The 26036-nt window shown below is 39.8% G+C and overlaps 1 protein-coding gene across 5 annotated transcripts in view; it reads right to left on the reverse strand.

Moving 5' to 3' along the window:
• Nucleotides 1-26036, reverse strand: part of CHRM3 (cholinergic receptor muscarinic 3) — a 278661-nt gene that overhangs the window by 220701 nt on the left and 31924 nt on the right. For 2 of the 5 annotated variants that reach the window (XM_062637392.1, XM_062637391.1), the window contains exon 1: nucleotides 873-1017. The exons of the other annotated variants lie outside the window; for them this stretch is intronic. The gene's annotated coding sequence lies outside the window, so the exon portion shown is untranslated. Of the gene's footprint in view, nucleotides 1-872; nucleotides 1018-26036 lie in introns of those variants that run through there. 5 annotated transcript variants of the gene reach the window in all.

Consider the following 26036-nt stretch of genomic DNA (forward strand, 5'->3'; position numbering starts at 1 on the left):
AACATGTCAAATCAGGCCAGCAGGAACTGTCTAGCAACTTTTCTAAATGTTAAGGTCTAAAATGAAACAAATTTTGAGAAAGAAAAGATGGGTTTCTCATCTGAAGTTATGGCTAAACCTAAAACACAACTAAGAGTCTTGAAAGAACTGACTTTGCATCTGCACAGAAATATTTACAACTATAGCAAATTACTGAAACACTGAAACAAATCTAGAATTTAAAAGAAAAAAAAACAACAAAACAAAACCAAAAACAAACCAAAGTTCAACTTTTTAGGCTGCTTTTCTAAGGAAGTTGACCTACAGCCACATAAAATACGAGTTACACTTTCACAGTGTTGTGGATCACCCTGAGGAAGATAGGGCTAGTCTTTGATCTCTTGGCTCAGGTCCTAGATCACAAATCCAGGATGAGAACAATGTAAATATATTAAGAATTCCATACAATGTCAAAAAATGTTGTATCTTTATCCAGTGAAATACATTTCCTAGAAGATGTAACATGTAGAACTACTATTTGAATTTTCCTTGTTCATCTCTTCTATCAGATGAAGAAATCTCATTTGACTGACAGCCTCTCAGCTGTTTCTCATACGGGTTAGAAAGATAACATTCTACTTTGGGATTTCAAGTAGATAGCAAGAAACACAAAAGAAGAAACCTAGTAGAGATATAATTACTAAGGGGTTTTGTTTAGTTTGCTTTCAGGCACACATTACTGTTGCACCTTTCACAAATTCACCAATGTATATGGGCATACTCCCAATGATATAAAAAAAAACAGAGAACATGATTTTGAATGTTTATTTATCACAAAATGGTAAAGTGGAAAATATCTTGAACTGGACAGAAATCCAAAGGTCCAAACTCACCAAAACTGAGTTAAATCCAAAGTGCCAGGTCACTAATGTGAAGAAGGCTGTTTAGTCAGTATTAGTGCAAGACTCCCTATTAGCACTGCTGACCAGCAGCACTTAATCTGAGAAGAACACACATCTGACAAGGCTACACTGCTTAGTCAAGAACTGCTCTTCACCTGGCAGAACACAGTGCATATGAATATAACAGAAGCATTGCAGAAAAGTAACCTTTGAGGGAAGAGGACAATAACAACAGTATTTTTACTACCTGCCTTTGAGAAAGTCAGGTGTGTCTTCCTGTGGCTATATTCTAAGGTGGCATTGTGTATTACATTTTTCTTTATTCCTAATGTCCTAAAGACAACCAAAACAAAAAATATCCCAGATAAACAGAAAAATTAACATTTGCTGACATTTTCCAGAAGCAAGGGACTTATTCGTAATGAACACCGATCTGTTCTGATACACAGTAACTTCATGAATTAAATTCAGCTAGCTGTAACCATAACTCCTTCTGGACACCATGCTGTGGCTTGGAGAATCATAGAACTAAACTGGTGTTTTGTCACTGCTTTAAGATGGCACACACCGTTGATCCCAGAGGGATCAGGCAAATTGTGCTTTCAGGAGTATGGGCTCAATGACAAATGCTAATCTTTATTTAACAGTGTTCACATCTATCTTCTTTTTCACGTGAGAGCTGCTTTGCATATACAAACTTAAATTCTTAGTGTCACTTGAGCTACTTGCTGTGTAGGACCCAGGTCTGTGGAATCAGAACTGTGAATTTCTCATTGGTTTTATGGTATTTCTGAGGAAAAAAGGAGCAAGGAGTGAGAAATGGCAATTTCTTTTTCTCTTCATCATTACTGAATATTCAAAAATAAAATTATGCATGCTTCTTCCCCTCCCTCCAAACCCCTCCCCTTTTATTTTTACCCTAAGCTGTGTTTTTGTCTACCTGAAGAATGCTACAGATACTGACACTGTCAGGTTCTCATCAGACTCCTTCCTTCTAACTGGCAAAGTTCTGTCAACCAGGGTATTTCAAATAATTGTTTTAGGCTCAATTCCCACTTTCAAAAAGTATTTGCTGTTTACCTGTTTTCAGTAAATTTCTAACCAGCTTCAAAAGAATGAAGACCTTGGGCCCACTGTAGGAGAGGATCTGGTTCGAGACCATCTTAAAAATCTGAACATGCACAAGTCCGTGGGACCTGATGAAATCCATCCGTGGGTCCTGAAGGAGCTGGCGAATGAAGTTGCGAAGCCGCTGGCCATCATATTTGAGAAATCATGGCAGTCAGGTGAAGTTCCCGATGACTGGAAAAAGGGAAATATAACGCCCATTTTCAAGAAGGGAAAAATGGATGACCCGGGGAATTACAGACCAGTCAGTCTCACCTCCGTGCCTGGCAAAATCTTGGAGCAGATTCTCCTGGAAGGCATGCTAAGGCACATGAAGAACAACAAGGTGCTTGGTGACAGCCAGCATGGCTTCACTAAGGGGAAATCCTGCCTGACCAATTTGGTGGCCTTCTATGATGGGGCTACAGAACTGATGGACGGGGTAGAGCAGTTGATGTCATCTACCTGGACTTGTGCAAAGCGTTCAACACTGTCCCACACGACATCCTTGTCTCTAAATTGGAGAGACATCAATTTGATGGACGGACCACTTGGTGGATAAAGAACTGGCTGGATGGCCGCACACAAAGAGTTGTGGTCAACGGCTCAGTGTCCGGCTGGAGACCAGTAACGAGGGGCGTCCCTCAGGTATCGGTGTTGGGACCGGTCTTGTTTAACATCTTCATCGCTGACATGGACAGTGGGATTGAGTGCACCCGCAGCCAGTTTGCCGATGACACCAAGCTGTGTGGTTTGGTTGATACGCTGGAGGGAAGGAATGCCATCCAGAGGGACCTTGACACACTTGTGAGGTGGGCTGATACCAACCTCATGAGGTTTAACCATGACAAGTGCAAGGTCCTACACCTGGGTCGGAGCAATCCCAGGCACAGCTACAGGTTGGGCAGAGAAGAGATTCAGAGCAGCCCTGCAGAGAAGGACTTGGGGGTGCTGGTCGATGAGAAAATGAACATGAGAAGGCAGTGTGCGCGCAGCCCAGAAAGCCAACCATATCCTGGGCTGCATCAAAAGGAGTGTGACCAGCAGGTCAAAAGGAGGTGATTCTGCCCCTCTACTCTGCTCTTGTGAGACCTCACTTGGAGTATTGTGTGCAGTTCTGGTGTCCTCAACATAAAAAGGACATGGAACTGTTGGAACAAGTCCAGAGAAGGGCCACGAGGATGATCAGGGGACTGGAGCACCTCCTGTATGAAGACAGGCTGAGAAAGTTGGGGCTGTTCAGCCTGCAGAAGAGAAGTCTGCGTGGAGACCTCATAGCAGCCTTCCAGTATCTGAAGGGGGCCTACAAGGATCCTGGGGAGGGACTTTTCATTAGGGACTGCAGTGACACGACAAGGGGTAATGGGTTAAAACTTAAACAGGGGAAGTTTAGAGTGGATATAAGGAGGAAGTTCTTTACTGTGAAGGTGGTGAGGCACTGGAATAGGTTGCCCAGGGAGGTTGTGAATGCTCCATCCCTGGCAGCGTTCAAGACCAGGTTAGACGAGGCCTTGGGTGATATGATTTAGAGTGAGGTGTCCCTGCCCATGGCAGGGGGGCTGGAACTAGATGATCTTAAGGTCCTTTCCAACCCCAACCATTCTATGATTCTATGAAAAAGAGTGCATGTCTATACAGTGGGCTTTTCAGAAAGTACAGTCCAGCATGATCTCAGATATTAATTAATAAAATCACAGAATTAAATAATATATCAAAGCTCAGAAGAAGTATTAAGATGAAAGACAAAGAAGAAATGTGTTTTCAAGTCATACTTGGAATGAAATTTCACTATGGAATTAAATTCATGAGGCATTACATACAAATTAAGAACCTGAACGTCCACAGGTCCATGGGACCTGCTGAAATCCACCCGCGGGTCCTGAAGGAGCTGGCAAATGAAGTCGCTAAGCCACTGTCCATCATGTCTGAAAAATCACGGCAGTCAGTGAAGCTCCCAATGACTAGAAAGAGGGAAATATAACCCCCATTTTCAAGATGGGGAAAATGGATGACCCGGGGAATTACAGACCAGTCAGTCTCACCTCTGTGACTGGCAAAATCTTGGAGCAGATTCTCCTGGAAGGCATGCTAAGGCACATGAAAAACAACAAGGTGCTTGGTGACACAAAGAGTTGTGGTCAATGGCTCAATGTCCAGCTGGAGACCAGTAACAAGTGGTGTCCCTCAGGGATCGATGTTGGGACCAGTCTTGCTCAACATCTTTGCTGGTGACATGGACAGTGGGATTGAGTGAGCCCTCAGCAAGTTTGCCAATGACACCATGCTGTGTCAATGAGAAACTTAACATGAGCTGGCAGTGTGCAGTCGCAGCCCAGAAAGCCAGATGTATCCTGGGCTGCATCAAAAGGAGCGTGACCAGCAGGTCAAATGAAGTGATCCTGTCCCTCTACTCTGCTCTCGTGAGACCTCACTTGGAGGACTGTGTGCAGTTCTGGTGTCCTTAACATAAAAGAGGGGCCACGAGGATGATCAGGGGACTGGAGCACCTCCTGTATGAAGACAGGCTGAGAAAGTTGGGGCTGTTCAGCCTGCAGAAGAGAAGGCTGCGTGGAGACCTCATAGCAGCCTTCCAGTATCTGAAGGGGGGCTATAGGGATGCTGGGGAGGGACTCTTCATTAGGGACTGTAGTGATAGGACAAAGGGTAACGGGTTAAAACTTAAACAGGGGAAGTTTAGACTGGATATAAGGAAGAAGTTCTTTACTGTGAGGGTAGTGAGGCACTGGAATGGGCTGCCCAGGGAAGTTGTGAATGCTCCATCCCTGGTGGTGTTCAAGGCCAGGTTGGACAAGGCCTTGGGTGACATGGTTTAGAGGGATGTGTCCCTGCCCATGGCAGGGGGGTTGGAACTATCTTAAGATCCTTTCTAACCCTAACTATTCTATGATTCTATGAAATTAAGTAGAACATGAGGGGGCCATTGCCCATTTTAACTCACAGAAGTCTATGTCACTGTGCACATCACTACAGAGAAGCACAAAGAGAAAGTAGAAGTTTCTTAAACCAAAAGAACCCTACTGCACAGAAGCAGAAGTACTATTTTCAGGATTACTGTTTGCACATTTGTGTTCCGCAGGAGTGGGCTGGCTGCGACACTTTGCATATACTGGAACAGAAAGTTTTGAACTCTTGCAGGAAGCTGCTGAGGAAGGAAACACAGCCAGGCCCCCAGCTCCTTCCCCCTTCTCCAGCTCCCAGCAGAATACAAAGTAGCTTATTTCAGGCCGTCCCCCTGAGAGACGGCCAGTTTATAGGCACTGACTGGTTTAGCAGGATGCTGCTTCTCCAGATGGAGGATGAGACAGAGTTCACTCAGCTCCTCATTCAGCACATGGCACTTCTCGCAAGTTTTCTTTCAAACAGCCCACAGTTTCACAGTTGTTAGGGGTGTGCTAGCAAACTGCAATGAGGCAAACCTTTTTGTGGTTTTTTTTTTCTCCCTAAAGTGTTGACATACTAAAACAAAAAAACCTCAGAGAGTATCTTAACTAAGAATTTGAAGTAAAAGTACCAAACAGCGTTTGGAAACAATCTTCCCCAGAGATTTTACTTCTTCCTGTCACTTGATTTAAAAAATGAAGACAAAGTTAACTTGTGCAAGAAAGAAACCTAAGAAGAGTTGAGTATCATCTGATTAAATTACATAACTTAGTCAAGTTTGGAGATAAATATAGTTGAGTCAGATAAGCCTCTTTCAAAAAAGTATCCGGAAGATAAAACCTTTTGAAATGGTGAAGCTGATGCACACTAAAACTGAAAATTACATCACACACTTTACAGAGTGCATTACATCTTTCCTTTACCATATACCCACCTTGCAAATGAAATTCAGCTACATGTATGTGCCAAGATACTATGATCATAGAAGGGAAACAAAAGGTAAACCAACTCCTTTTAGTATTGTGCCGCTCCTTTCTACAGCACTCAAAGACACAGAAGTAAGAATAAAAAAGACAGCTGTCAATCATAATAGGTTAAAGTCTTTCTAACAAAAAATACCCATTTGTTAGCATGGATGTTTGGCAAGAATGCTTCAATTTTGACAAGATTTTCTTCTAGTATAAACTCCAATCTCCTTGGTGGCCAGAACAAGAGATTGAAACAGCTGCCAGAAGTATAATAATGGGTATACATGCCCCCCCCCCCTTCCCCCAAGTACTAGTCTCAGCATCACTGCTAAAGGACAGCTTAAAAGTGAATGAGATTGGTGGGGAGGGAAGAAACAGCACACAAAATAAACTGTTCAAAGTGAAAGGTATTTTTTAGACATAACAATGTGGAAAACAGTTCAAAGGGATAACATGTGGATGATCCTAGAGTAAAATCAGGCAACCGTTATCCCTTTCCCAGCAAAAGGACACTTCACACATTTCGGGGGGGGGGGGGGGGGGGGGGTAGAAGAAAAAAAAGGAAGATTAAATAAAGAGCTGCAGTATATTTAAATACTTGATGTTTATTGTTGTGGATAAAAAAACCACAAAGAACATGGTTTTGAGTGATACTTCTTCAATTTCCTGTCTTAAAAAAAAAAACTAAAACTACAAAACCCAACCAAAATGTAACATCACATAAATAAGCACCACGTCCATTTGTATTTTCAGAACAACAAAGAGCGATCAGCACACTTTAAAAGAACATCTAAGAACTAACATTTTCTGAAATAAGTCCCTTGATGAAGGGAATGCAAATAATGTTATTACAGACGGTGTAGGTGAAATATAACTTCAAGCCCAGTCTCTTCATGTGCAATGCGCACAGAATAAGAAACCACAAATGATTAATGTGTCTACGTTCAGACTTAAGCTCGCAGACAGTTTCTACTAATACTATAATACTTCTGACCTAACTTCATTTTCATATATGCCCATACAACATTCTAACAGTTCCAAATGCTGAGATGCATATCATATTTGCATCTGGTTTCACATACTATATACACTTACAGGATGGCACAGATTCACGCATTTAAATCCACTTTGGATTATCACATACATCCCTTAGTGGTGAAAATTCTTAAAATGAGGCAATCAATTCTGGTATTATACATAAATATTGTATGCATTCTATCATCATTTATATGTTAAAAATCCAGTTTGAAGTAAAAGAAAACCATTTGACCAGGAGAGCAAAAGGTTTTGGCTTTCTCTTTTTCTGGTGAAAAGAAAATGTAACTGTTCCCATTTCTGGCAGTTCTTACTGCCACAACTCTTACTCTTTCAGAATAAAATACTGTGTCCGCCCCAGCTGTCTGAAGGAATGTACCCACAAGCTGCAGTCCAAATTTATATTATTTTAGTCTAAATAGTATGTTTCCTTTTTTTTTTCTTCCCTTCTTTGTAAGTTTCTGACACTTGGGCCATTTTTTCCTAGGCATTATTTACCACAGTGATGTTGCCGCCACGATTCTGAATCTGCAGGTTTGAACTGAGAATGCGTAATAATTTATTCTAAACAATAACAACAGTAGTAATAATTTAGGGTACCTGCCCAACTAGGGATACTTTTTCTCAACTTTGAATGCAAGATGAATCCATCTATATGGTTTACAGCAAGTCCCTCCCATGGAATCAGATGCTCAAAACCCATAATATTTAGTCACTCTGCAGAGATATCTATCCTGTCTCACTGGAATGCAAGGGAGCTGCAGTGTTTCGAGAATGAGGTTACTTATTACCAAAACATAGCCCTGCAAACCAAGCAGCATTTCTTAAGGTTGACAAATACAGGTTATGTCTTTCAAATGCACAAACTTGGAAATGCAGCCCTGACTTTGAACACCTTTAAAGCAAACTCAGTGTATAAGCCCTAGGATCTGAAAAACACTGACCCCCAGGCAGAGGCAGGGTTGATCCTCAGCCCGCAGAGATGACATGCAGGCTTGCAGACAGAACAGGGAACAGGCACTCTGTCAGCCCTACCTCTGCTAGGGGTTGTTAGGAACTCCTAGCAGCCAAAAAACTGAACTAGGGTTTGGCTGAACTCAAGCCAGACTATAATTAAAACCAAGAAGTCCTCTGAATGGAAAAAAAAAAAATAAATTCAAACAAAAGGCAAACTGAAAACCTGCAAACTTGGACAGATAAGAAGGTCAAAGGGCTGAGAGCAGTGAGAGGAAAAGGGGGAGGCGGGGGGAAGGAGGGAAAGGGATCTGGGGGGGCATGCAAAGTGGTCATGGAGTGGAAGGAATCGGAGAGGAGCTGCCTGCCAACCACCTGCACACCTCTCCTTTAACATGTGTGCTGACAGCTGCGACGAGGGATGAGGGGTGAGGACTCGGCTCTCTGTGAGCATCCAGGCTCCACTCATGGAAGACAAGAGACACCTGCCCAAATGTCCTTGGAACCAGTCCTCCCACTTGTGTACCCAAAACCCTCCCCCACCAGCTTTTCAAAGGGTGCAGTAATGGGAACAGTATGACCTGCAGAAATTAAGAGGACAGCCAACTGTAATCAGCTTTTAAAAACACTTAAATTTCCTACAGCCTCACAGTCGCTGCACTATCCTAGGGAGGAAGTATCTTTCAGGCAGAGGAAGGAACCGAGCCTATGTTACAGAATTATTTTAGAAAAAGACAACAATTACTTAATTTGTGGCAGTTTTCTTAACACATCCTTCCTTTTCTGTTGCTTTTTTTGTAACCCAAAAGGCAGTTATTCACATTACTTTTATAAAAGCCCTTCTAAATTACCAATGCTTCCTTAAAGACACAAGAGCTTGGTTGTAGATGGGGAAGGGAAAAGGATCAACTGCATGGCACACAATAGGCCTTCTTTCTTTGTATAATGTTGGAATAATAGATGTGCATTTAAAATACAGTCCACACAGGATCAGTGATTTGTTTTCCGATCAGCTCTATCATAAAATATTCCCCATAATTCCATGAATCACCATAAACCCCCTTTTATTATAAAAGAAATGAGTTACTGAGTCACAGGTTACCCTTTACTTGTTCTTAGACACACTAAGTTAAAACAATAATCATAGCTGCCAACTTCAATGCTAATATGGATATTTTTCTTTCCTATTGAAAGCAAAATCAGCAAGGAAATAAACTGTTGAAAGTCTTGATAATGAAATGTTAAAGTTGCCAGTCATGGTGGAGGCCCACTCAAACACCCCATTTAGTCATATGAGAAAAATATAACCAGGAAATAAAGTTTATGACCAGAAAGGCATTTAACAGCACTCTTCTTGACTAATACTATAATAATGACCATAACATTGATAACCACCTACAGTCATCTGTTTAGATCATTCTTCTGATGGCACTGGACCTTTGTCAGAGAAACATATTTGTCACTGATTAAATTTCAGTGTGGAGAAAACCACATGCAATTTCCATTTAGTCCTACAAATATACCTATTTGGATCAACAAAAGCATAATTTGGGATGTAACGGTAATAAAAATCTTTAGTAGCTGACATCACAAGAGAAGATAAAACAGTGCTTTACTATTACTGAAATTGCATGGGCAGTTTCCCAGATTTACTAGGGATGGGGGAAAAATCCTTATGCAATGCCTCCCCCCCCAAAAAAACAATCCCAAATGCACACTTCAAACAGAAGAGAAAGGCATGAGAAGTCAGGGACTGTAGCCCATATGACCAAGAGGGATAAATCAGGTGGGCTGAAAAAAGGCAGGGCACAGAAGCTAAAGAGAACGTACACGCAAGAGTGAATCCCCCTGATCTGATGCTGCCACCTGAGATAAAACAGAGAGGCTTTTAAAAGTATGTCCTCTGCAAAGGTGTCACTTCCATCCTGTGCATTCTAACTGGGAAGACAAGTGGTGCAATTTACATTGTCACACTGTTTATAACATGTCCTCCTTTAGCAATTAGCTTACCATATGTGGGAACAGGAATCAACTACTCTTCTAGGAAGGACCCAGAGGATGCCATCTACCCTTTTGGCTCTTTAATTTGGCTCTTATATGAATATTATCAAAACTTTGATCATCATTAACAACTGAAGTGGGCATCAACATTTCCTGATACCCATAATTATATTTCACATCACTAGAAGACAACGTTACAACAGCAAGAAAGCACCAGAATTACTCACTGACAAAAGGTTGATCTGTTTTGCATTGTGAGTTCAGGTAACACAAGCCACAATTAACTGGTTCATTACAGAGAAGTGTATAATAAAGGTGTAAAACTAAATGCATTTCCAACACAGACTAATCATTTTATATTTAACCAAAATGATGGCATTCAAACAAAAACTCCTGCATTGCAAAGCAGATTCAGTAATGTTAAGCATATTTTGTATTGTAAGAATGTATCTATACACTCACAATCTAAGTCCTGAATAACACCAGCAAATGTAAAACAATGTAATCATTAACAGGCCATGTAAGGACCAAAATGACTTATCAAGTTTAATATTACAATTTAAGGATCCAGTCCAAAAAGATTAATACTTATTGGAAACAGAAAAAGTTGGTGAAAATGCTGTTTTTCACAGTTTTGGGTATTTATATGATGGCATGAAAATGCAATGATTTTTGCCTGTACTTCTGCTCATGAAGAGTGTAGCTTAATGTTTCCTTTTTACTTTAAGTGATCTCACAAAATATATTAAGACAAATTTAATGTGCTATGGCTAACGGTAGTGAAGTGCTGAGCAAGCTTTTATGTACTTCAGCAGTATCCCTGACACTCAAACCGACTGAAGCAGAAAGGAAAATTATTCTGCATCATGCATTATGATGGGACAGAAAAATCAAGAAAAGGCTAAAACTGCCAAAAGAATTTTAATTCTGCCTCATAATGTATTTGGACATGAATTGTAAAAACAGAAAATTCAGTATATATTCTTTCAGCAAAAGTCCCAAACGACAACAAAAAGGACAACTACAAGGTTATTAGAATTCCAAATAAAAACAAAAATTGCATAGGTTATACATAAAGCAAGAATATATCTTAACATTTTGTGAACTAATGGCATGCACTCAGAAAGGGACTAAGAGAAAAGCTACTGCACAAATATTGAACAGCATAAATGACTAAACAACAACAAAAATATTACAGGGATTATGAATTTGCCAGACAACAACAGAAACAGTGATAAATTAATCAAAAGTTGTAACGGAAGTAATTGGAATACAATTAAAGTTTACTCAATATGAGCTTTTGGAACATTAATGTTGTCAGACTTGTAAGATTATAGGCTTATATACTTAAGTATATTACCACTACAGCCTTGGTTTTATTAAGACCTGGTATAAAACCATATCTCAATTAAGAAACTAATACAATATAAAAAGAATCACAACTTTCACTGTATTGATTACAAACTTGAATTTAGAAAATACCCTGCAATTAGCCCTAGTAGGTATTCAGAAGTTTCCATTTCTTTGTTCTTTCTTTTCCAACTTGCTCTATCAACTTAAGACTTTTGTCCTAATTTTTTGCCACTTAACAACTGAGAAGAAAAAAACAATAAAGCATTATAAAATGGTAGTTCTTGATGAGGTAGCTCTTGATTTCAAAGGTATTTACCTCTTGAGATAGGTTTTAGCACCTATGAATCTTTGCCATGTTCTCTATAACTCAAATCTATGTTACAGCTGGAGTCCTACTAGGATTTGTGATCTCCCAATAGCGCTGTGAAAATAAACACATTAAAGACTAGAAGTGGACCACTGGCTACTGCACCACTGTAGATTAATCAATTTTTGTACTCCAAAAAAAGTTCTAAATTCAACTAAAGAACATTCACAAAATAAATGAATGTTTCCTTTTCTAAATACAAATATTGTGGCTATGTTTCCTGTGGCAGCCTTAACGAAACCTAATGTTACACAAGTCAGGCAACTAATTCACTCTTAACAGCTTCTAACCAACCTGATACATAAAACTGTAAATATTAAGAATAATTTTAAATGATTGATTGTATCCTGAATGCTAACAGGGTATAGGCCTTATGTAACACCTAGCAAATGAAAACATGTACTTCATTCCAGGATACACTTATGCTTCCTCAAAATGCTAACAAGCTAATAGAAAACCTGAAAGTTTCTGGAAAAGTATGAAAGAAAGCATGCAATTTGCATAATATTGGAAATAATGCCATTTATAGGACATTTCTCTGTTATTTACAATTTAGACACCACCTTGGTCAAGGAAATACACTAAGAATTTTCCACTCCCCAAGCTTAAAAAGTTTCTTCAATACTTTATACAAAACTTAACTCAGCATAATGTCATTTCCCAGCAATGCCAGGAGCCCTGGCATGCACAACATATTGCAGTCATGTTAAATACCTTGCTTACTTATCATAATTTAACCACACTATGCAAGTGCACCTACAAAGAAGAGCCTCACAATTAGATGTCTTTATCTCAAGGGAAATTTAAAATTGCTCTGTAACTTCCCAAAGCTGTACTGCTGAGACACAGCTATTGTTCATTCAGCAGGTTTATTACTTATGCCTTCTTTAAAAGAGCTGTTAACACAGTAAGAATCTCATTATTTTCTGTGGACTGGAAGAAAGAACATCAAATAAATGTTGGTTAAAAAAAAAAAAAGTATGGGCTGACCACAACTGACAAAGTGCAGAGCTCTGAAAGACATCTGGTTCCTGAGACTGACCCACTCGTTCAGATTAAAAATAAAGAGAAGATTATGAAAAATTTGGTCACTGATTCAATAAAGTATTCAAGTATGTCTAGCTTTACATGTTCGTGTTAGCCTACCAAAGCTAATGGAATTACTCACTTAAAAATTACCTGTATGCTCACAAACAATGTCAAAGGAAAAACTGAAAGTGATTTCAGGGAGAAGGTAAAGTAAAGGCAAAGCATTTCAGGTGTCAGGCTGCACCATGCTTTGAGAAGAAGCTCCATGAGCCCCCTGTTCCAGAAAAGAAATGGATTTTAAAAGTCTGCTGCTGCCTGGCTTCCCTGTTTTCAGACAAGCAATGAACTCCACTGGTGCAAAGATCACTTCCACCATCACCTAACAGTCCAAGTAGCCTTGCTGAAGGATAAACAGCAGCAAAGGTTTGAAAAGCAACAGCTGGACAGAGCTGTTAAGCAACTCCAAGAATCCTTTCCTTGAGAGAACCAATGAATTGCAGACACTAATTGTTTGTGGTTTTCAGGATACACCAAAGCCAAGATTTACTAACAATGGACATTTTTTGCACAGCTTTTTCTCCTTAGGAAAACATAACGTGAACAACTTCAAGAACTAAGGCATTACCAATTGCTAAGGGAAGAGTAAAATCACTGAAGAAACAGTTAAAACATGTTAAAAAGAGCTCACCAGGAAAAGAAATGTTAGAAAGGAAATTAGCCAGAAAGCCATGGTAAAATTATTCAAGGTTGTAGAATAAATCATTACTGTTCCTGATTCTAATGTTGTACCATTTTTGTATGTTGAAAAAAAACCCCATGAAATTGTATAGCAGGAATAAGACAGTTTAGAAATATTTAAATAATCTGAACTCTCTGATTGAAATAATAAATATTCCTTGACATTTCAGATAAATTGTTTCATTTCCATTTGTTAAACTAACTGAAAATTAAGTTCAAAAGTAGCTGCTGTTGAAAATTAACTGAAATCAAGCATTTTATGGAAAATGCAGATCAAGGAAGTTTAAATAAATCACAGGAAACCATAATCAAACATTTTGCTGAACTATAATAAAGTTCTCTGGACATATTCAAAGAATGAACTATCTTGGATTAGGTTAGGCTGAAACTGATTTTTATTTTTGAATCTACATGTCCTACCAAAGTTGAAATTTATCAATAAAAAAAGTGACAGAAATACCCAGGCATAATTTTTGTAGTGGAAACAATTAAAAAGCTCTCAAGAGCGTGGAGGCAGGAAAAATCAACAAGAAAAACGAACACTTCAAGGAAAACATGGAATTGTCTTAAACTATTTTCAACCACTGAAATGAAATTAGCTGAAATTGACTCAAACTGATGTAAAACAGGGCCATCATTTTCAATTCCCTTAATCAACAAAGAGAAAATTCAGTAACTCAAATGTTGCTATATTACTGATTCTGTTAATTTTATTATAATTAGAAACTAACAGATAATACAGGCATAGAGAAGCTCTCCTCTTTGCTTAGGCTGCTAATTCAGACGTTGTCCAATATCTTCTATTACTACAAAGTAAAACTTTGATACTGAGGCAATGTAAATAACTAACTTAACTCATACATTCCAGCTCTTTAGTGTACCCTTTTTTTAATTGTTAGATTTATACAGGTATTAAAAAAAGATTAACAAAAACATCTTTGTTGGCAATCAATCCTGATTTTGCTCAGTTTAGAACTTGTGCTCCTTTTCTTCCCCGTATACATAAGCATTGCTCTGCCCATCTCTAAACTTCTTGTGATAAAATATAAAAAAAAACAAACAAAAAAACAAACCAACTTTTTATTAGGTTTATCATTAATGAATTTTAGGGGAAAAAATAATCACCATAAGGGACTGAAATGAAAGCAACAAGTATAAATAAGCAGCAGCTATGCTGTCCAGGCTGCTTGTGAACAGCTATTAAAATTACACAATTGGTTTTCATTCAACCAATAAATGAAGGATCAGATTCATTGAAGGGAGGTAAAAAGAAAAGCCATAAGGATGTTCTTCCTTTAGAATGTAGTACAAGTGAGGATTATCTCTTTCTTTTTACAATTAATATTAAATATCATCAAAAACTTTAAAGTGACAAAACTTGCCACTCAGATTTCAGTGTGTGCTATCTTATTTACTAGTAATTTGGCTAACATTGAATCAATAAATTTACAAGCATTGTCTACCATAATCAAAGATTAACTGACCCCCTTTGAGGTATGTCTTCACGACTGACTTCTCAGCCTGCGAGTTATGATGTCAAGTTTACCTAGGCTGTGTTCCCTAATAATTGCAAGGGTTTCAGTTTAACAAAGCAGGAAAAGGAGGAGGAGAAGGAGATTATTTTTTTTTCCTAGGTTGCCCAGGGAAGTTGTGAATGCTCCATCCCTGGCAGTCTTCAAGGCCAGGCTGGACAGAGCCTTGAGTGACATGGTTTAGTGTGAGGTGTCCTTGCCCATGGCAGGGGGGTTGGAACTTTATGATCGTAAGGTCCTTTTCAACCCACGTTATTCTGTTCTATTCCATTAATTTTGTTTGGGTCTCACACCTCGGTCTTTTGTTGGTCTGACTCCCATGGTCTCCTGTTTTCTGAAGTACAGAAATCTTCATTGAAAGAAGAGCAAATACAGTTGTGAAAGGCAAAAATAATTGCTCAGTTACACGGGATGGTGTTGGAACATACTCAGAGTCACAGAAAACCCAAGGCTCCATACTGTGACATTTCAATTTTCTACAAATGACTAAAATGACAACTTCAAAAAATACAGTTGTTGATCATACAGAGTTAACATATACACACAGCCTGCAAACTCCATTCAGAAATACAATAGTATTTCTTTGCTTGATTCCCTGTGGCACACAATACCTAGTGTCTGTGTTTCCATATGCTGACTGCATAGCCCTTTCCCCAGCAGCAGCACAGGCACAACCCAATGCAACCCTGCCGCTCAGCAACCACAGCACTCACACCCATTCAACTGTCCAGGGCCAGGGGTGCAAGCAGTGATCCAGAGCAGGGAAGTGATTGAGGCTGGAAATTGCTATATAAAAAGGTCTATTCTTAGCCTCCAGCCATGCTTTATTATAGTCCATTGCACAGTCCTGCAAGCTATTCTGCATCACAACTGAGGTGACCATGCATGGGGACAAGCACTGTGTGTTAAATGCCAGGTGAGCCATCAAGAAAACACAAGAAGAATGATTCCCAGACCTTTAACACATGCACAGCCTGGTTTTGAACAGTGATAAAACCTGTGGCATCAGAGGGGTCAAGCCACTTCAACCAGATCAAAGCACATGAAAATATATAAACTATAATTTTCCAGGCAAAGCCAATAATCATTTAAGACACTATCCAGCTTCAGCTGAAAGTAAACAAGGACCACTCCATTAATACCAGTTGCATTTTAAGTGAGCCACAGAAGACCAGACCATGGAGGTCTGAAAATGTGAAAGATCAAAAAACTTCTGCCAAGAGCAGAAGTACATTCTCAACATCACACTGGAATAAGGAGGCTCAGAATTTTAGCAAGATGTGATTTACATTTGAATTTTCAAAGACAATCTATTAAAATATTTCCTTGAATGTATTAATGAAAACTAATTTACATTTTTCTCTGTTGAAGACTTGTTTATACTTGCAACTTTACTGACACAACAGGGAGATAAGTGGAAATTCAGGAAAAAAGAAAAGTCACTACAGCTTTTGCTCTTCAAACTACATACCAGAATTCTCAGTGATTGTCTGCCAGGAGCAAAGACCACATCTGCACATGCTGCACCTCACTGCTGCAGGTTTCTGGGACCCAAAAGTCATCAGGCTAACACTGAAATGAGCCTACTGTTTCACGTGTTTTCTACCTTTTTTCACACAGATTTTCTTTCATTTTATTCTCCCCCACCCCAAGATTTACTCTCTTAAGATGAGACTCAAGTCACCCACATATGGTTTTCAGAATCAAAGGATAGATTGTTCTACCATCTAAATCCTATCCCAAAAGCAAGTATAAGAAAACAGAAGGTAAAATACGCATTTGTTAAGGAAACTTCACTTTAAACAACTCCTCAGAGTTTATCCAAATTCTGAAAGTTTCTTGTACTTTATCTAATATCATCAGTCTGTTTGGATTCTGTCACCTACAAATGTAAGGGAAGACTTCATTATTGTTTTAACTTTCTTCAGGGTTTTGTTTTGTTATTTTGAGTTAGCTTTTTTTTTTTTTTTTAATAGATTTCATATCTTAATCTGGCTGAATAAGAAACCTAGGTACATGATATGGTCAATGAGTATCTGTGAGTGAAAGAAGATAACAGAACTACATATTTTTTACAGAAAAACAGAAGTCAGAAGAAGACTCTGAGGCATCAGTTTGCATACACTGATGAGATTCCCCTGACCCTTCTCCAGGCTGAAAAGTCCCAGATCTATCAGCCTCTCCTCATAGAGGATTTTCTCTAGCCCCCTAATCATCCTTGCGCCTCTGTGCTGGACTTGCTCCACCTTCATGTCTCTCTTGTATTGGGAGGCCCAGTACTGAACCCTGTGTTGTTGATGTGATTTCAGTAGTGACAAGTAGATGGGAAAGATCACCTCCCTCAACCCGCAAGCAATGCTCCTTCTAACTCGGCTCAGGAGGCCATTTCCTCATGTTCTTTTCAGGTCAGACTGGAATTGAAGGTCGCTTAGTTTCTTTAGGCAACCCCAAGAGCACAAGAATTCCTGAGATTAAGCAAATTAAAAAAAAAAAATAACACTTTGTCTCTTATAATGAACCATGCAGGTTTTGGTAGGTCAAGCACCAAAACATCTTTTGGCTAATCACTTCCTCCTGCACTTGAATTAGACATAGTACAACTATATCCTCTAGAAAATTATATGACAGTGTGATATTTTCTAATGCTACACACTGACTGGAACCCTCCCCTGTGTACCGACTATGTAAATGAAGGAAGGGAAGGGTAATGAGAAAACACAATTCTCTAGCCTGGTGGCTAGATTAACCACTTGGGAAATGAAACATCTGGTTGCAGTCCCTGCTCCATGGAGTGTTTAGTTTTGTATACAGGGCAGCACAACAAACCTTATTTCTCAGTTATTTCTAGCCTGGTTAACAGAGCACATTCTTCAGACAGGGAAGTTTTATGTTCAAGTGTCCTTAAGAAAAAAATGTTAGTTGAATCCGAGTTTATTACATCTACCACGACCACCCTCATAACTGAGCTAATAGTTCAACACTGCAGTGCCTTCCCATCCTTCCCAAAACCTGGGATTAAGGCTGATTGGTCCTGCTGTTATTGCAAGGTTAGATTTGCACCGAGATATTAAAGTCTATCTTCTAGCTGTTTACACATGTCATGGGGATGAACAGAAGAGCTTTCTTGCATGCAACCTGCAATTTCCTAGAATGTAAATTTAAAGGAAAAAAATATAGAGAATAGGAGTATATGTTGTTGTATCAGATCGGAAATTTGTGGTAAATGCTTCAGCCTACTATTATGTGAAATATGAGGTATAAAAATAATATGCCAGGGCATCTGATATGATTAAAAAATAAAGGCATTACGAACAGACCAGATATGTTAACAAAAACAATTTTGAAAAGACTGCTATATAGTACACAGACAGAATCATCCTTCAGAATTATATGATTTCATATTTTATGCAGAACAAATACTTCAGGTCAAGCCTGATTCTTTCAGCTTCAAAAAACAGTGCAATGAAAACCCACTTTCTTTCAGCCGATAAGAAATTAGTAGTATGGGGAAGTGCCTTTCTAAGAAACATTCAATCATAGATTAAATATTTAAAAGTGGCCTAATAGATTCTGGCAGAGAAATCCCATTAAAATTTACAGACATTTGCCACTTAACTCTGACGCATCCCAGCTGTAACAGCAGGGAAGCCAGCAACCCCATGCCCTCAAAGTGAGAAGCAGGATGCCGGCAGTGCAGCCACTCACAGTTCCCCCTAGCATTTTTTGGATGATTGCACCCACAGGCAGCACCATCCTGAAAACTGTTTCACATGATCAGTTGAGGAGAAACGAGAAAGCTGACTTTATAAGTAAAAAAATCCAGGTGAACTGTCTAGCCTCATGCTGACAGTTGTGATACACTGTCATTCAAGTACTGACAGTTTAATACTGATAATAATGAGACTAAATGAAGTAATGAGAAATGATGTTTGTTTGGTTTTTTTTTTTTTCCCTTTAATTCTTCTGGATAACACTGTTGGCTAAACAGTAGAAAAAAAAAGCTTTACACACATATGTGTCAAAGTGAAGTATGTAAGGGGGATTCTGAACTAGGTGGGAGATGCCCTGAGTCAGTTTCTCAGTGTTTTCACATTGATGACACAAACCGCACTCCAAATTTTTGCCATGACAAGGTGAGGGTAAACATCAAGAAAAAATGTTAGTGATCGATCTCCAAAATATATTCATGTCCAGAAACACTGACAGCAAACTTGACCTTGCGTGATGGCTTTTAAGAGGAAAAAGCAAAATATTCTTGCTTTACGCTGTAATGAAAATTTCAAGCTCCTCCTACAAGGTCTATTTAGAGATTTCCACACCTATTTTTAGAAGTCTATAGGAGCAATTTCTGTGGCCTAACCACAGGTACCTGGCATTATCTTAGACACCCTAAGGCAAATGACAACCCTCTTGGGCTTTTGGAGATGGCCTGGAGCATGGGCCCTCCTAGGACTCCATGGACACACAGACAGACTTAGTACCAGAAAGTAACTTCTCTACATTATTCTTTCAAAGTCTTCTACTCTTTTATGTTTGTCGGTTTCAAAGCTTTCTGTAAGCATTATCTGATAAACACATGAAGCCTTCCTACAAGGTACTTTAATATTTTGCCAAATAGCAGTAAAGTACCATTTGCCTTTCACCAAATAGCAATAAAGTATCAAGTTCTGTTTTCAGATGGATTTTCTACTCACAAAGAAACTACAAAGAAAGGTCAGGTAGTATCAATTTATATTCGAATTACAGCTTATAGAGCTGCAGACACATTACACAAACCATTACAGCTTACCTTCATCAGAAATAGCAAAATCATAGTATTTTCTAATGAAATTTCAACTCAGCAGTGATTGCTCTCAGATAACTTGTAATTTTCCAGATAAGTCTGCCTTCTACAAACATTAAAACAAACATGAACACTGGACAAAATTCTTTGAAAGCAGAATGAAAAGCACACAGGACCCCGAAACCAATGGCATCACACAATAGAGGCACAAATCATAAAGCTGTAGCTGAGAAACATGTCCAGCTGGGAAGAACACAAAAAGCCAAGTGTGGATCGCAGCACAATCAGCTAAGCACAGCAGAGACAGCATTTCTCTTGTGCTCCCATGTATACTGAGAACAAAATAACATCATGGAAGCCAGGTATGTACTATTTCCTGTGAGGGAGAATTTCCCTTCTTGTGCAGGACACCGTATGGCAGTCAGCTAGCTGTGTGCGAAAGTAGCATCCCTTTCCTCCCAGGACCTGGGTTGACAGCTCCTAATGAATGGGAACTGCATCAAGCTGAGCAACCAAAGGAGGCAATGTTTACAAAAAGAGTAAGTTACCCTGCATTTTGTCAAACAGCTTTTAGTGAAAAAGAAAGAGGAAGAGCTTACCTCCAAATACTTACATCAAGATATTTCAAATTAATTCTACCAGCTCTATTCATAAACAAAATTGAATTACACTTGACAGTTTTGTTTTTTTTTTTTTTAGGAACAGATGTTCACAGAAGGAGTAATACCTGTATCATGTCAGAAGTATGTATCTTAATGAAAATATTATTTAAAAACTGTGATGTTCTACGGCCTTTGTACCTGGAGTGCAGACAACATCTGCTCCTTTATCTAAACAGAAATACTTCTTCCCTGCCCTCACTCCCCAACTTATCAGCCCTGCAAACTATCCTGGGACTAGAAGACCAGACTCAGTTTTTCCTTTACAGCTTATCTATTACCACCACCACCGGTATTACAGACCAAGTCATTCACTCAGCTGCACATGTTCGGCTCAACCAAAGCTGAATCAAATTCAGTGATTTCCAAAAGAGTGCATTTGTACAACATGGAAGATAAAAGTCAGAATTTTGTGTGTGATTGTACTGACTCTTTTGATTTATTTCATTTTGTGGCTGTTCATCTGTTAGTGCAGGACAGAAATATATTGCAAAGAGGTATTCAATATTGTTTGCAATAGCACCAAGCCTAAACACTGTATTCAATATTTGTGCATTCTTTAAATATAGAAACATGAAGACTGATATATACTTCCTTTCTTAGATGGTAGATTTGATGGTGCTCCAACAGAAAACGTCATGTATCCACTTCAAGCAAATATGCTTAAAATATTAATGTTTTTTAGTTTGCAAGGAGATAGTAAATCATACTGTCATGAGATCCCTTAATTTATTTGTATAGCTGAATTGTAAATGCAGCAGAAAACAGCTTACTGTAATGTAAATAAAGCCTTGCATGCAGCCCTAACAGGACAAGTTTATTTAACATAACATATTACACTAAGTCATCATTGCTACCTTTCAGTTTATACTTCTATGGTAACAAACTGTTACAATAAACAGAACCCCTGTGTTAAAATCCAATATTAAGTAGCAACACTGATCTTTTCAAATCATACATACTGTTTAGCTCTTTACTGTTCAACTTTGTAGTTTTAGTTACTAAAATTAGAATTAGTTCAGTTATTGAAAATAATAGTTTAATTGAGCTATACTAATAGTTCAATTTAATTATTAAAAAACCCCAAACAACAGTAATCCAAAACATCAATTTATTTCTTACTCTTCAACATGGATCAGCTGTAATTATAGTTAAATTTGGCCATGTCTACAGGTTGTGAAACAATAGAAAAATATTTGAAAATGAGTTATATCCAAAACCTAGAAAACAATAATGCCCAGTATGTTCAGGTGTTCCAAAGATAAGTTTGATTCTGATACTGCTGTATTCTACAAGTTAGAAAAGGAATAATAATTCCTGAAAACTTCACAGTGTTGGCTTTCCAGACACACGTATAACACTCAACAGCAGGTAAAATAAGTCCTTTAAATAAAGGCCACATAGAGCACTCAGCACTTGAAGCACCAAGGTATCTACACATCTGAACTTTAAAATTGTGGATGTTTTCCATTTTGTGCTTTAGGACCTCATTTGCAAAACTGAAACAATGGAAGGAGCCAGTAAAGAAACCTACCAGCCTGCAGAAACTCAGCCTGAGATCCCTTGGAAAAAAAGTAGAAAATAAAACTAACTAAATTCTTGGGTAAGAACTGTGAGAGAGTTGATAATACAAGCTGATTTTAGACTAGTAGCAGGAATTCAGGATACTGGAGCAGCTGGTACAATAGTGCCTGGCCTCAATTATAGTTGGCAACCCTCCAGGCACCCTGAACGCCTGATTTTTGGAGTTTGGGACTCAAAAATTAACACATATTTCTGCTCAGGATCTCTATGCGTAACTGAAGAAAATATTTCTTTCTTTCCTCAAAACAAGTATATTATCACAAGTCTTTAGAACCACCATAGAGGTGCAGATTAAACTGCTGGGGAAGGGAAGGAGGAAAAAGGCTACAAATGGAAAGACACTGCTGCTCATGCCTCACTTCCCAGGGCAGAGCAAGTAGGGAAAGGCCAAGGCACCATCCCTTGGTGAGCTGTGGGACACGTCACCTCACCCGCAGGCACCGAAGAGACCTCAATCTGCTTCCTCCTAGGTCACCCCACAGCTTCTGCCTGGGGGAGACACCTCCAAGGTGGCTGAAGCTGATGGAGACCTCTACAGCAGGCTCTGCCTCCACAGTGGGTGCAGGCATCTCCTCCCAGCCTAAGCCAATGGGTCTGGGCTCCTCTGAAGGGCTTCCCACTGGCCTATGTGCTTGCACAGCTGCTGCAACCAGTCATTTAGAAATTTATTTAAGTAGTTTTCTTGCCAGTTTGCAAAAGAAAAAGCAGGAAAGAGAAAAAGAGACAGAGAGAACAACTTAACAAGAGAGGGAGAAAGAAAAAGCACATGGCCAAAGAGATTATAATGTTAGGGGAGGAGGGAGAGATGTTCAGCTGTTTTCCATTCAAGTACACAAGACTCTTCTTGGGATTTATTATTCAGATACATCAGACTTAAACAGAAGAGCTGCAGAGCTTGGTCTGGGTTGGCTCTGCTGACTGTAAAAGGGTGCTCATGCCCTGTGTCCTCTGCTCTGACACCAAGGGAAAACTGCCAGACATACAGTGACCTGAAGACACAGAACAATGGGGATGAGAAGAATAAAGCTATCTAGTCAAAGAGGATTCAAAACTGCTGGTTTTTTAATTCCCTTCTCCCTCCTCCTGGGAGAATCTGCAGGTCAGAGGGCTTTCTCCTGCACACTGGGCTTTCCCTGCACACCTCGGAGCAAAGCCCACCTCCAAGCCAGCCCCTGTTCAGGGTGCTGAGGCCTTGGCTCAGATCAGCTAGATTAATCCAGGGTGGGCAGGAAAAGCAAAGACGCAAATAGCAGTGTCGGCCATCACACCGAGAAAGGTGGCAGCCACCACAGGGGCTTGAGCTGATGTGGAGGGGCCAGAGCCAGGCACCCCAATGTGTTAAACCAGCTGTCCTGCCACCTGCTCCTTGGTGTCCCGAGCAGGAGAGGAACCACTAACCACTGCCATGCCCAGCCTGCTGCGTAAACACATCTCAGGTTTGCTCACTGAACAGTACAGCTCTGCGCCTGCGGGCATGCCACCCAGCAATCCCCCGACAAAGGCAATGGGTCAGTATTTACAGACAGCCTCAACCAAAATGGAGTTCACTCCAAGAACCTGAGTGACTGTTGCAGTCCAACAGACCCTGGTGTGAATAAAAACGCCCAAACTCAAGGCCAGGTTAGACAGCGCCTTGGGTGACATGGCCTGTCCATGCCCATGGACAAAGATGGTCCCTACGTTTGCCAGTGCAGCACTCCCTTTGAAGGCATTTACACTGGAGGCATTTACAGTGAAGCCACTGCAATCACTGAGAGGGAAGAGGCAAGGGAAGAATTTACCTCAGTCGTGAATGCAGGCCTGTCGTGGTTTAAACCCCTACTCCTGGAGGGATGGAGAGGAGAATCAAAAAGAATGCAGCTCCCACAGGTTGAGATAAGAACAGTTTAGTAACTAAGGTATAACACAAACCACTACTGCTACCACCAATAACAATGATAAAGGAAATAACAAGGGAAGAGAATACATCACCTCACCACCAGCTGACCAATAACTTGCCCCCCCCAGCCCAACCAAGCACTGGCCCATACCTCCTCCAACCCCACAGTCTCCCAGCCCTTCCGGCTAACTCCCAGTTACCTCCTGGGCATGACGTGCTGTGGTATGGAATACCTCTTTGGTCAGTTTGGGTCAGGTGTCCTGTCTCTGCTTCCTCCCGGCTTCCCCTCCTCCCTGGCAGAGCATGAGGCTCACAAAGTCCTTGGCCAAACCAAAACATCATTGTTATCACCTCTGTTCCCAAGCTGAAAGTCACACTGCACTGCACCAGCCCAGGACAGGGCCTTGGACTTTTAGAAAATTGGCTAAGCCTTGTTGAGCTTAATGGTAAAAATAATTATGTAAATATCTAAATTCTTCTGTGTAACTTTGAGCCAGAAACGTTCAACTGGTACAGAGAGAACAATGTAGAGCAAGTGCTGTGGTACAACTTCAGCTTCAAGTGCCCAGGGCAACCAATGCTAGTGCTTGCCTTTACTCCAGAAATGGTTTTAAGGAATAATCAGACTACTTACTTCCCATCCTTCAGTGTGGATCAGTAACACTCATACTGCCAGACAGTAGAGAACTGTCACAGCAATCCTTTAACTGAACCTTCTCAAAAAACAGGGAAGTACAGCTCGAAAACAGAAGTGACTTTTACAGAGCAGAAAAAGTTACCACTATTACAAGGTAACAGAAGGGCCTAACAGCTGTGGTCTCATGTGGTGGCCCAAGTCTACCACAGCCCTCAGTTCACTCATTGGGAAAAATCTGTGGAGTTGCAGTAAACTGATTTTAAAACACTTCCCAGAGTGTTTCATGGTATCTCAATATGCTTTTGTTTTTCTGTACCCTTAACGATGAACATTCGAGTGGTATTGTGCATCACTGCCATAGAGGCTCACAAAACTAGAAGAAAGTTCATGGAGGCCTAGTATTTCTATACACCCTCCTGAAGGAAGAGAGATTGTTGCCCCTCCACTACCCACAAAAAAGACTTAAATTTTCCATAAACACATTTGTGCTAAACAGACAGGATAATGTGCAGCTGAAACACAGAATTACAAAGCAATCATTTCTGCAAAGGGTGCAATGTATCCATTGCGTTGCTCTTCATCATTAGTGAGGAGCTGCACAGCATACAAGAGCAAAGGGAGAAAGCAGATCTTTAGAACATCCTTTTCTCAAAAACTAACAAGCTTTTCCCTCCCTCCCTAATGCCCAAAAGATGCCCTTAAACAGGCCCCGTGAAAAAGAGCACTGTACCTGCTACTGGTGCTGCTATAGTTCACACATGAGGATCCTTTCGAGGGAAGGGTCAAAGACCCCTTCCCTGCTATGCTCTTCCTTTCTCCTTACACAACCTTGTATTTGAGGGATTTGGCATTAAATGAGCCTATGCCAGCATTGTTTACCTCAACTTCCACAAGTCCAACAGTATCACCAAGCTAAGTGATTCACAGAAACTCAAGTTACAGTAAGAAAGCAAAGTCTTTAACAAAATAATTCTTCCAAAATCAGAAAATTATGCAATACACTTCATGACCAGATCTCAACTTTCAGCCCTGATTTAACTGAAACAAGAACACAGAACAGGAATTAAAGCTATAACAAATGCACACACTAGCTTGGGTAGAAGTCAACCACCTATACATACCACAGATCTCTTGTACTGCTTTTAAGAGTGTCAAGGATTTACTTCTATCAGGATAGATAGATATATATTTTGCTTAAATGGTCAACACCACAAAGTCATTCCAATGAGTACAAGGCAATCTCCTCTTTTAGTCCCACAAACAGTTTTAAAGTGGTCTTCATTGTGAGGCTGACTTTCTAAAGGTCCTTAAAAATCTGTGCCTTACCACTTATTCAAATACATAGAAAAACATAAAAAAAATGTAGGATGAGCTAAAACTCTGATCCCTAAAATGAACAGCAGGGTTCCTATTAGCCACAACTGGTCCTATTTATCTTACCTGCTATAGCATGAAAGGTGACTGTTATTGGAAATAACGTATAAAGAGGAAAACAGAGTCTTAACAGGAAGAAAAGCGGTACCTTGGAGCTTAACTTTAAGATCTGACTTTGTGTTTTCTGCTCCATACCCTCCCCCCCCCCTTACTATACCAGAGGATATACTCCTGTGCTATATTAGATTAAAGTA

This window comes from Pezoporus occidentalis, unplaced genomic scaffold (assembly GCF_034315485.1).
Source record: "Pezoporus occidentalis ecotype Australia unplaced genomic scaffold, CSIRO_AGI_Poc_V1 ctg52, whole genome shotgun sequence".
In the NCBI taxonomy this organism is placed as follows: domain Eukaryota; kingdom Metazoa; phylum Chordata; class Aves; order Psittaciformes; family Psittacidae; genus Pezoporus; species Pezoporus occidentalis.